Source organism: Protopterus annectens, chromosome 11.part0 (assembly GCF_019279795.1).
Source record: "Protopterus annectens isolate FY-2018-M chromosome 11.part0, PAN1.0, whole genome shotgun sequence".
Taxonomy (NCBI): domain Eukaryota; kingdom Metazoa; phylum Chordata; order Ceratodontiformes; family Protopteridae; genus Protopterus; species Protopterus annectens.
The window spans coordinates 449,523,064-449,535,310 of NC_056745.1; the positions used below are offsets into that span (position 1 = coordinate 449,523,064).

Genomic DNA, 12,247 nt, shown 5'->3' on the forward strand with positions numbered 1-12,247 from the left:
TCTTTCTATAATCCAACTTGTCTCAAAACAAATTTTCCCTCAAAGAATCTCTGACTTACATAGCTGGACATACAACAAACCATCAGATATAGCATGCATAACAGAAACATGGCGAAAATCCAATACAACTGGTAATGAACTGTTGGCAAACATCAAAGACTGAAGCAATGTTACTGAAATGGAGTCATTCCTGTCACGGTACTAGAAGCCAAAAACATCTGTTGAAAGTGAAAAAAAAAAAAAAAAAAAAAGTTGGATAGTTTAAAATAAATGTTGGGAGGCTGGCCTAATGGTTAAGGTATTTGCCTTACAAGCACAAAGTGCAGGGTTGGAGTCTCACACAGGGTAATTGATTAGACAAAGTACTACAACAGCAGTTAGTCTTGTACTAATCTACGAATCTTGGTAACACTAATGTGCTATTAATAATACATTTCATGCTCTGGAATAGACTTCCCATACATGTCAAGCAGAGCACCTCACTGGCCCTCTTCAAGACAGATCTTGATGAGTGGATGGGAAAAAATTCACCCCAGGGATCACTCCAGTGGCTCTACTTGATAGAGGCACTGGGAACCAACAACTGGCGGCACAATCGGGACACTTCTATGGGCTAGGCTTGTAAAGGCTCCAGAGCCATTAGCCTAGTACACACCTATGAACCTATAAAGATAAAAATAAACTATTGGGCAATGTCAACTGCGACATACCTTTTCAAGCAAACATCAGAACAGTTCACAATAAGCTATGCACATGAAACGCCATTTCAGAGAGTGCAACAGAACACAACCTCTGTGTTTTGCCCATGTTGGAAGTCATCAAGTAACCATCATAAGTTGGAGGCAGAAAAGTACACATAAAATGAATGGTTTTCCTCAAAGAAAAGGCTGTAAGTGGCATCAATTGGTGTTCTTTGGCCATGGATACATAAAACAGCTTTTGAGGACAGGTACCACACGAAGCAGTAGCAAACTTGGATACCCTCTTTCACAAAATCTCTCGCATAGCTCATTCTAGTCAAAGTGCTGAAGCCTTGTATAAAAGAAAAGAAAAGAAATAATTCCAAACTTCACTTAATCAGGATAGAAAGTGGGTGTTAAGGAAAACTATGGCACACTTTTCACTAATATTCAGATGACATTTTCAGACATTTGCACTTTTTATCTTCCTTTAGTTATATTAGATTTGGCAGATATGAAATGTCTATCTTCAGTGAAAACTGAGAAGGAAAACAAATTCCTTGATCATCCAATGCTGCTAACAGTACAATAGCTGCAACTGTTTAGAAAAATGTAATTTAATTATTGATGGGTCTGTTAACCTACTAGTACTACTGTACAGGTTTATTCTGCTAGGTGATGTATTATATGTCTCATAGCAAACTGGGATTTGTGCAGTTGTAGTGGATAATGAACATAATCAGTAGGTTACTATTTATTTCTTGCCTTGACAGGTCCCTGAGCAGGGACTGTAGTGTGTGAAGTCACTGACACCACTATATCATAAATAAAAGAACGGCGTCATCCCCCTGGAAAAAAAGATAATCACATATTTCCCCCCGGTTTCAGACAGCAAAGGATTGAGAGTAGAAGTGTTTAGGAAAAATCATATTAATTAACGCAGTCCTGATACAAATCTTTTGAATGAATGACAGGGCTCACAAACACAGGAGTGTCAGTTTTGTAGTGCCTTGGCCATAAATCGAGCAGCAGTTCTGTTCAGGACTGCCTTCTTTCAGACTGCCTAATACGCAAAGCTCATTAACTGTAAACTGTAAGCAATAACATTGTTATTTTATTTTACATTTGTTGACCGGGCTAGTCCCAACTGGCTATATGTCCATTTTAAGTGGAGGCCCAGGGAGAAAAGCTCCACAACTCTCAGTAATATTTACAGTAAATTACATTTTACAAATGCAGGTACAAAACAAGCAAGGAATGATGACACACATTAAAGATACAGCGTTACCCATTAGAAACATTTATACCATGTTCTCTCACCTTCTTTCAACCCTTCTGTATGCATCCCCTCTACTCTCGAATTTAAACAAGACTGTCCTTAAAAACTCTCAATTTGCTACAACCACATTGCCAGGTTTGCCACTGGGCTGCCTTTTAGGACACATCATTGCATCAATCTAAATCAGCTTGGGTGGCTTGAACTACCCAGCCTAATCCAATATAACCAACTGATTATGGCCTATAAAATCCTCTATAATCCGGACAATACTCCTGGACTTAAAAATATTATCACCCCCATAACAATCCTAGACCGCTTCGATCCTCTAACTAATTCAGACTAGCAAAATTAATAACACAGCCGGTGATTCTCTCTTTGCAAACTCTAAGTAGATCCTGGAACTCTCTTCCAGCTGATATTACCTTACTTTCCACCTTAGGTCAATTTAAAACTAGACTCAAAACAACTTAACTGGCTATGTCAATGTATCAAGCCTGGCTAACTCTCTCTAGAATGTGTAAAAATCTGTTAACCAGTTTACTGTGTAATTTAATTTAATCCTGACTTGCGCTCAGGATTAACTGTAACCTGTGGAACTTGTTTAACTTGCTTACTTATGTAATCTCTGTAAATAGTCTGTTTGTAATATGTAATGCTGGTAATATGTAATGCTGGTATTATGTAATGCTGTATCTGCTTACCCTTGGAGCTTTTCTCCCCGGGCCTCCACTGAAAATGGATATGCATCCAGTAGGACTATCCTGGTCAACAAATGTAAAATAAAAAATAAAAATAAATTAAAAAATCTTTATTCTAGCTTTTATGGAGGATACAGTAGATGGTTTAGTTAAACAATACAGCTTCATCCTTCCCTACTTTACTCTCCGGACCACATAATAAGACAGAGTGGCACATTATAAAGCTAAAGGTCATATATTCACAGGTTAAAAGTTATCCAATGTTGTGGATTTATAGTGCACTGTCATCAAATCTTTAACTGGACACTTCAGCACAGAAACAGAGCAAGTCCTTCTAACTGTAAAACAATTAAGCAATAACTGTGGTTCATGGTGGGACTTACTCTTGCATGACAATGTTTCACCCTTGGGATAAAACACATGGATTTATTTCTGCCTGGCCAGACAGTATGTCCAGCCTCCACTATGAATTTATGCAACTGCACCATGTTTCTCCCCACCCACACTCTTTGTGTTGGTTTGCTAAGTTAGCAGCTAGCATAGCCAGGGAAGGTAAGAATGTCTTACATTTGGAGACCATCTTATCAGACTTGTTTATCCTGAGAAGGCAGTGAGGCCTGGAGGAAGAACCACCAAGGACTAAGGGTTAAGAGTTAATCCAGCTGTCCAGGATTTGAGAACTTTGTGGAGAGTGACCTTAACTTTAAACCCAAGAAAGCCTTTCTATACTGCGCAACTTACAAATCAAAGAATTTTGTCTAGATCTAGGGATGTCATTGTCCCCCTTTACTCACCCTCACTACTTCAATCATGGAGTATAATGGCTCCTTTGGTATTTATCTGTCCAGACACATGCAACAGCTAGAATGCCTACAGTTATACCTTACTAAAGGAATACAAGGCCCAAACAATATGTCCTACATGGAATGAATCAAAACCCAATCAGTGTACTCCGTATTCTATAGACTACTAGGAGGTTGCCCATGTCTGGCATACAAGGCATCCTCTGACCCAGTAGTGATGGACCTACTGCACATCAGCAAGTCAAAACGACATCAGAAGTACTCTGTCTAGGGATCTAAATCTCTTCTGCATCATCAATACAACAGCTTGGATGGACAGCTTTATCTCACAGAGGATACTACTGCTCTGGAACAGATTTCCTATTCATGTGAAACAAAGATGATCCATGTCTCTATTAAAGCACAGCTTCAATCTACGGATGGGTAACAGAAAACTTACCCTAGGGCTGCCTTCCTCTACTACTAATAATCAGAGGAGTTCCTATATGCTTTATACCATGCATGGATCCCCCTCAAATTATCTAGAAGATCCCAGTTATCCTCACATGGAGTGATATATAAACATTCGACCATGGGATGAGTAAGGCCAGTCTATCACCAAACAGGATAAGTTAATTCAAGCAGAAAAATGGTGGTTGGCTAGGCTTATAATGGCTCACAAGGGCAACTAGCCTAATACTTATCCATGAGCCTATAAGGGATTTATCAACAGATCTCCTTAATTAGCAGGTACAGTAACATATGTAGTCTCAAATACCATATTTCAACTGTGTGTGCATTGTCTAGGATCCGAATGCCCAAAAAAGTTGCACATATTTTTTTCTCATTAATATGCTTTAGATAAATTTTAAATGCATATACATTTGCGGAGTTTGTTTTAATCTGCAAGGCCGTAAACATAAAATGTCTTAAGAAGAAATGTACACACACGTGTGCATGTATATGTTGCATTTCATATAGATGGATACAAATGCATGTCTATTTTTACATCCAATTCATGTGAAAGAATATTTAATACAGAGTTTTAAAATTTACACTTGTACAGTAACATCACAGAAGATGCACAAAAATTCAGAAGTATGGCAGCTGCGCCCTCATATCCAAACACACTCAAAAGTTAAACCAGCATTTGTGAAAATAGTATAAAGCATGGAAAGAGATAGCTTAATGCTGGTTTTGAGTTCAAGGGATTGAATGTTGCTTCTTTTAGATGCAACACCAATATAGTGGCCTTCATTGGCAAATCTATATACCTGTAAAAGTGGGTACACACCATTTCCTGATAAATCATCTTTGTATGTGGGCAGGAAATATGAATACCCGAGGCACTGGGGTTCCACACTTAATCAGGAATTGCAGAACTATATGCATCACTCCTTAGCTATGTCTGCAGTCATTGACAATCCTCAATATTGCTAGTTTTAGACTTCTTCATTTTGCTTTAAAGGTAATTAAACCTCTAAGCAGGAAGTGTAACCTCCTAAAAATCTGGAAAGTAAACCAATAACGATTATAATTAGCATCAACAACATGTTCTGCAATCATAGAACAACCATCAAACTGGAATGAGTCCCACCAATGCATTGGGTTACAAATGGGACTTCGGTCATAAATCAAGCCATTATGTTTGCAAAATGGATGTCAAGAAAATGAAATTCACCTCAACAGCTAAGTGATGTGAAGCTTTAGAGTTCAATCTTGCCATTCGTTTTGGAAACACAACTACCTAGTTATGATAAGGGATAAAGCTCATCACAATCATTTGCAGAGAGAAAGATAAAAAGTGTGAAACAGTGAAGTGTTTTCAGTTTTGAAAGCTGAACCACAGTGCTGCCACACATCTTTCTAGTACATAAAGCTTAGTCATTTCTATGCACTACAAGGAGGAAAAAAGTAGGAATATGAAGTATTTAGTGTTTCACAACCTTCAAAGCTGTAAACACTACCTCAGGGACAGCAACCAGAAGTGAAGTGAAATTAATCGGAGTCTGCAACAGCTTTAAAAAAAAAAAAAAAAACAAACAAACAACAAAATACTCTTTGCACTGTCATAAAAAAAGTATGCCAGTCTGAAGTGTATTATCGGATTTAAAGCCGCTTTAAATTTCCAGATGTTATTCTGTTGTGGCTACTTTTTATATTCTAGCACAACACTAGAACATAAACAAATTTGTTAAACACTTTTGTCGTTATGCACTTTTCTTGCATCAAAAAGGTGCTTAACCAAGTTTGTCTACTTCCCTAAATTCAGAGCAAACTCACTGCTTTTCATGTACTAGAAATATGTTTTTCATGCAGATGGAACCAAACAAATCTCAGGCAGAATCAAAGCCAAAGTATGTTGGACTAGTGCCTTTGACCCTGGCAATGAGAGACATGTACCCGACACCTTCCTCAACTGATTTACTGCGGTACAAGTCCTGTATATGTGCAATAAACTATATATATATTAATTTGCATAAAAGAGCCCAACTCCCTGAGATTAACACTGTACAAAAGAGATACAGGGGAAGAGAAAGAACATGAGCGAGAGAGAGAGAGACTGCCAAGTATTTGTGTCTGTTGATGGGGGGGGGTGCAAATAAAAGTACTACTGCACAAGTAAGCCAACCATAACAGTAGATGTTGGAATGATTACTGCTGCAGTAGACTTGTCTATGTGGGTTATGCCTGCAAAGAATATAACAGCCATCCAGCTTCCAAAGCTTCAGGGCACCTTCCACAAGCCCAAACTGTCAGGCAGCTCAAGCAGAGCAGACTCAAAGACAAGTTTGGACACCAAGTCCTTCAGAACTTTCCTACTAACAGAGAGAGGGAAGGGAAGGTGGAGTCCTTGTTTTAATTCTTCTTGGTTAGAAAGCAAACATAACAAGCCAAGTCTAAGAGTAATTTGAATTTGTAAGTGAATGGCAGTAGAACTTGATAATGATTTATGTTTGCCTACTTTAGTTCCTTGTCTATTTCTCACTAATCTTATTGTCATACGAAATGAGAACTCAACTGTTCAGTTGTACTACAGGTTCATGGGCGTTTACTAGGCTAATTACCACAAGGGCCATTTTTATGCCTAGCCATGCATCCCAAAACTGGTTCAGATACTTTCCTTTCCCCCTTTGAAGCAGTACCTTCATTCAATCCTGTATCCTTTTCATAAGAAGCACAGTTTTTGGTGAACACCCCTTAATCCAGTACAATCCAAGTGGCATGCTGTGCCTATTCATTTTTTCTGGGCTGTAAACTTAGTTTTTATGCACACTAATACATATGGATGGATGCTTATTAAATATTGTTACACATTTATATTTATAGTGTTCAAATCAGATGTTTATGATTAGATATATCAGAATATGTTTATGGTTAGATATCGGTGTGTGTTTTTTCTATCTAGTAATCTCTTTTTACTTATCTCTGTAAACGATTTTAATTCTCGTCACGGACCTGATGAAGGCTTTAGTGAATTAGTTAGCAAAAAGCAATTTAAGTTAAAAGTCAGTCTTTTTATACGTGTATGTCATGCTTTTCTTAATACCTGAATTTGGAAAGTGGGTTGCAAATTAAGTATCCTAGTTAAGGAAATCAGCAGTAGTGTGTGGGGGTGGGTACTTGCTTTTCTTAAATGCACTTTTTACGGCCCTGTTTATATTGCTTGCCTGGAATAGGCTGGTTTAAAATTAAATACATATATTTTCCACACCCACTTCTAAGTGTATAAAAACTGATATATGTTTAACATTGTAAATTATTTCAGATTTTTTGTTACTGAGGATCGCTTGCCTGTGACGAATAAAGGCTTGTTGCTTTGCAACACTACCTGGGTTTCATGATTTTTGGAAATTATTGTGACTGAGCTCATCAAAGTTTTTAAGACTACTATTTTTTCACTTTTTCCTCAACACTCATGTTGGTGAGTTTAGAACTAGACAAGATTCCTGTACTGCCTTTTTTTAATTTATTTTTTTATGTTCTTTGAATAGATCATGCATGCTGTGGACAATGACCTAGCAAAAAGCATGCTTTATCAAACCACAAGCTGGGACTAGTAAAATAGATTACAAATTGTCTCAAGGACAGAACACAGGCTGCCAGGATCGGTTATGCATCCTCAGATATGGAAAAATTGACCACTGGTATTCCCTAGGTATCCATACTGGCTTAAGAATGTCTATGACTTCAAATCAGCAAATGAGAAATTCTCTTCAAGCAGAACTATCACACTCTAACACAACATCAATGACACTCCACTACACAATGAGCCTGTCTTCCAAGATCTGGACACCTGCGTAGATGGCGCCCTCTCCTTTGATCTCCATGTAGTTAACACAGTCATGAAGTCATTCTATATATCACAATTAAATCGACTAGACATCCCTTCCAAAACCAAGGAAGTTACTGTTCTTCTGTACTCTGCCCTGGTAAGATCCATTACATAATATAATGCACCCCTGGCATAAATATCTCTAGATTTATCTAGAAAGCATGATAGACAGCACATTTCCCAACAAAACATTTCCAGTCTCAAAATCTGCTCAAGCCATTCTCCCTGCATTCATATGGAATCTTGAGGGGAGACCTATGCCTTGATTTCTCTTTCCAAAGGGATCTAATCAACAGAGACCTCCTTTTCATTAATATGTCAACCATTATAGCTATAGAGCAGGTTATAGTTAATAGGTTCATTGGATGATACTAGGCTATTGGCCCGGTGGCCCTTATAAGCCTAGCCAAGAATTTCCCCCATGTTCCCTCAAAGTCAGAACCTGTTTCCCCTATCCAGCAGGGACACAGGTGGGATCCCAGGGGTATATTTTCTGTTTCTCATCCAGTTGTTCAGGTTACTCAGAGGGCTAAAGAGGTACTCTGACATGGAGAGGGACTTCAGACGGGGGAACCTTTGGGGGACAAATTTATCCTGCCAATAAGTTCTATTAATGTCACTGACCAGGTTAAGGCCTTGCGTGCTGGTTGCATGAGTGGAGTTTGTCTTATGGATATGCAGCAACTCCATCAAGGCTGGGTCTGAAATGGCCTTGTATGCCAGACACAGGCACCTCTGAGCAGTCTGTATGAGAGGGCTTTTCGCCTATCTGTATAGGATAGGTGTTAGACCCTGGATTTTCCTGGTCAGGAACCTCTGTGGTCTCTCCCAACTGCTGCAAGTGCTTGGCAAGGTACATGCTGAAGGGGGAATTGCACTCTATAATGGGTCTAATAAGGAAGAAGTACAGGGATGTTATGACCTCCTTGTTCATAGATGAAATACCCTTATTTATGAGGTGGGTGATGTAGAATGCCTTCAGTACAACGGAGGCAACGTGGTGGTCAAAAGTCCATCACAACTGACTGCAAGCTTAGTACATCATTAATGTGATAAATTAGCGAGGATGACATTTTCCCCAAAGGGATAATGATGTATTTTTGGCATTTAGTTTGAGGCCATGCTTCTGGCACTAGTCAGTCTGGGTAAGGCCCTCTTGGAGTATGGTCACATCACTAGGGGAATTCAAGACAGTGCCCATGCTTCTGGCACTAGTCAGTCTGGGTAAGGCCCTCTTGGAGTATGGTCACATCACTAGGGGAATTCAAGACAGTGCCCATGCTTCTGGCACTAGTCAGTCTGGGTAAGGCCCTCTTGGAGTATGTTCACATCACTAGGGGAATTCAAGACAGTGCCCAACTTGCAGTCATCTGCAAACTTGGTCAGCCACAGACCACTGGTTTTGGCTTGCACCTCAGAAAAGTACATCCCAAACAGTAGACGCCCCAAGACTGATCCTTGGGGTACACCACTCGATACAGGTCTACTACTAGGAGGTGGCTTCTCCTACTTAGAACCCACTCAGTGAGCCAGTTAGCTACCCATCTGGTAACGTATGGGCTTGATGTCTAGGCTGGGAGAGTTTAACTATTATGCTCGAGTGGGGGAATAGTGTCAAAGTCTTTGGCTAGGTCAAGGTAGGCGGTGCGCACCATCTTCCCCTCATCAATGGCTTTGGTGACTGTTTCAAAGAAGTCGACCAAGTTTAATAGGCATGATCTCCCCTTGACAAAATTAAACTGTGGTGGGGGGGGGGGTCAAGCGTTTGAAAGTTGCCAATGTCCATGTTTATAAGGTCCATGATAATGTGTTCCATGGCCTTGCAGATCAGGCTAGTTAGGCTGATGGGCCTACAACTGCATTGGTCAGTGGACGCTTCACCTTTGTGCAGAGGGATGACAATGGCAGTCTTCCATTCAGCTGGGATGAAGCCGGTGCTCACGTTTTGGTTGAACAGGGTGTCTAATGGAGCTGAGAAGCTCATGCCCAAGTTCCTGTAGCCAGGGATGTTATCAGGTCCCATGGAGACTGTATTTTTTGCCTTTAAGAGGGCATTAAGGACCTGCTCCCTGGTGATGAGGGGAGGGGGCGGCAGGTGCTGGGGGATGTCTTTGTTTACTGATGGGGGAAACTGCATCAGGGAATAAATGAAAGTAAATGGAGAAATAGGTTCATCACCCAATGCCTGCCCTTGCATGTCAAGCAGTGCGATTCCCCCTCTGCCTTCAAACATAATATTAGACAATTGGATAACTCCCTAAAACACATTATGGGACTAACATACTTTGCTCTCCTTGAAAAAGCTGATGAAGCCTGAGAGTGGTTACTGGCAAGGCATACTCTACTTTTGGTCAAATAGCCTCGTGTTTTGTAGAATTCCTACAACCCTAGTATGCCGGTGACATTTTACCGAAGACCATTTCAGCAGTGCTAAGTTTGAAGGAAGGCCTGATTAACAAGGATTTTGTAGTGAGAATGGTTGTTCTCTCTCAAATAATTGTATTTTTTAGGGGTGGGCATTATCTGCCATTATTTTGTAAGCCGGAGTGCACTTCTTGTCTGAGCTGCCAGCAAATTACACTTTGATATAATACTGCAAGAACGCTCTCAGGTTTGCCAAATGTGCAAATATTTAAAATTTTATTCTCAGTAGGCTGAATTAACAGTGTTTTGTGAAGGCAGTAGAGCAAGCACTGGGAGCCTATATTCCTTTCTGCGTAGGAGTACACAGACAATAATAGCTCAACTGGCTTCTAAAGTGGGTAAATTTGAGATTCTATAAAAAAATCTTAAACTAGAATAAAACCATTACTTCTCGTATGTACACCTATACTCCTACCTGCCTCAGTGGCATTGACAAAGTTTTCTATTATAGTAATGCTCAAATCCTTCATGTTTTCAACAGAAGGAGGAGTATCACCATTCAGATAATCTGGTGAGTTCCCAAACACGTTAATACTCTTGCTGCAAATAAAATCTAATCCCAAATGCAAACAAGAAGACAGACTGCTATTCAATTCATTACAATCATCCACATATTTAGCTATGCAGTCATCTGAAAAACAAGGAAAGGCTGCAACTGCATAAGACAGGACCTAGCACAGATGTCCTGCAGTACTACAGAAATAATATTTCACCCCAAGTAGGTTTACCCAACAGCATTACTCACTGGAATCACCTCAAAACCTAGATATATTGTGCGATAAAAAGCTATTTAAGAGCCCTTCCCCAAATCCAAGCAAATCACCAAAGTAGTTAAACCTAGATCTCAAGCCTTTCCTACCATCTCATAAATATCTATCAGGCAGTTTAAGGTAGAATATCCTATAAAAAAATCAGTGGTTAATGTATGTTGATAAAATGCATTTGAAACAGTTTAGAAGAAACCCAAGCTAACAGCATTCAAAACATTTTCTCACTTACAAGAGTAAAAATGATAAGTCTGTAGATATTGCTTCCCTTCTACCCTTGAAAATAGGCACCACTGCAGACTCCTTACAGTCGTCTGCAACAAAGCTTTTCTATAAGAAAAAACAGATTTGCCAAACATTTCCCCAGGTAAGCAATGGGCAAGCTGCATTTGTTGGCCATTTTAAGCCTAGCTAACTTCCCTTTTGGTGCTTAAATTAACATATCCTATTTGGTGTTAGACAGCCCTAACACATCCTAAGGTCCATAATTATAAATTACCCCTAGTGAGAATAACTGGGATCATACCAAAGATAATATGAGGGGACCCATGCATGGAAATAAGCACTTGGGTACAACCTCTGTCCATTAAGTGTACAAGAGCAGTCCTGGAGTAAATTTTCTATTGCCCATCCATTGATCCAAGTTGCACTTTGTTTACATGGATGGAGAGTCTGTGCCACAGCAGCGGTATCCTCTGCGATATACCCATCCCAACAAACTGTTCTGTTGATATTGCAGAAGGTTTAGATCACTAAACTGGGTATTCCTGATGCCATCCGACTAATCTAAGATTTTGGCACCAATAATTAATTTGGGACAAACCCTCCTGCAGGATGGATAAGTCACTTGGAGATTCAATGACTGCTCCTAGGTTGTAGTCATCTGCAAAATTTTTGGTACTGGTGTTTACTTCCGAGAAGTAGATTCCAAAAAAGGAGATGCATACAGCTAATTTGAAAATTTTGATTATCTCGGCCAGCCCAAAGAATTTGGGGTCTTAACTATTACTAGTACTTTTCAGCACCATTGATATTAAAGGAAAAGGCAAAGAGAACAAAATTTAAACTGAAATTCTTGAAAGTCAAAAATTTGCACCAGATACTAAAACATTCATGAAAAGTATTAGCCATTAGCCATCTTAACTGGAGATGTTACCAGTTTACCATGATACAAGTAGGGACAACCGAGCTAAACAATTCTAATGGGGAACTAACATACCTGTAATCTTTCTTCATATTACCACACTGTCTGTAGTATGGAACTAATATAGCTATAATAAG

At 39.5% G+C, this 12,247-nt stretch overlaps 1 protein-coding gene across 4 annotated transcripts in view; it reads right to left on the reverse strand.

Moving 5' to 3' along the window:
* LOC122815447 (protein FAM107B-like) overlaps nucleotides 1–12,247 on the reverse strand; it is a 766,954-nt gene that overhangs the window by 641,584 nt on the left and 113,123 nt on the right. The gene's annotated exons all lie outside the window — the stretch shown is intronic.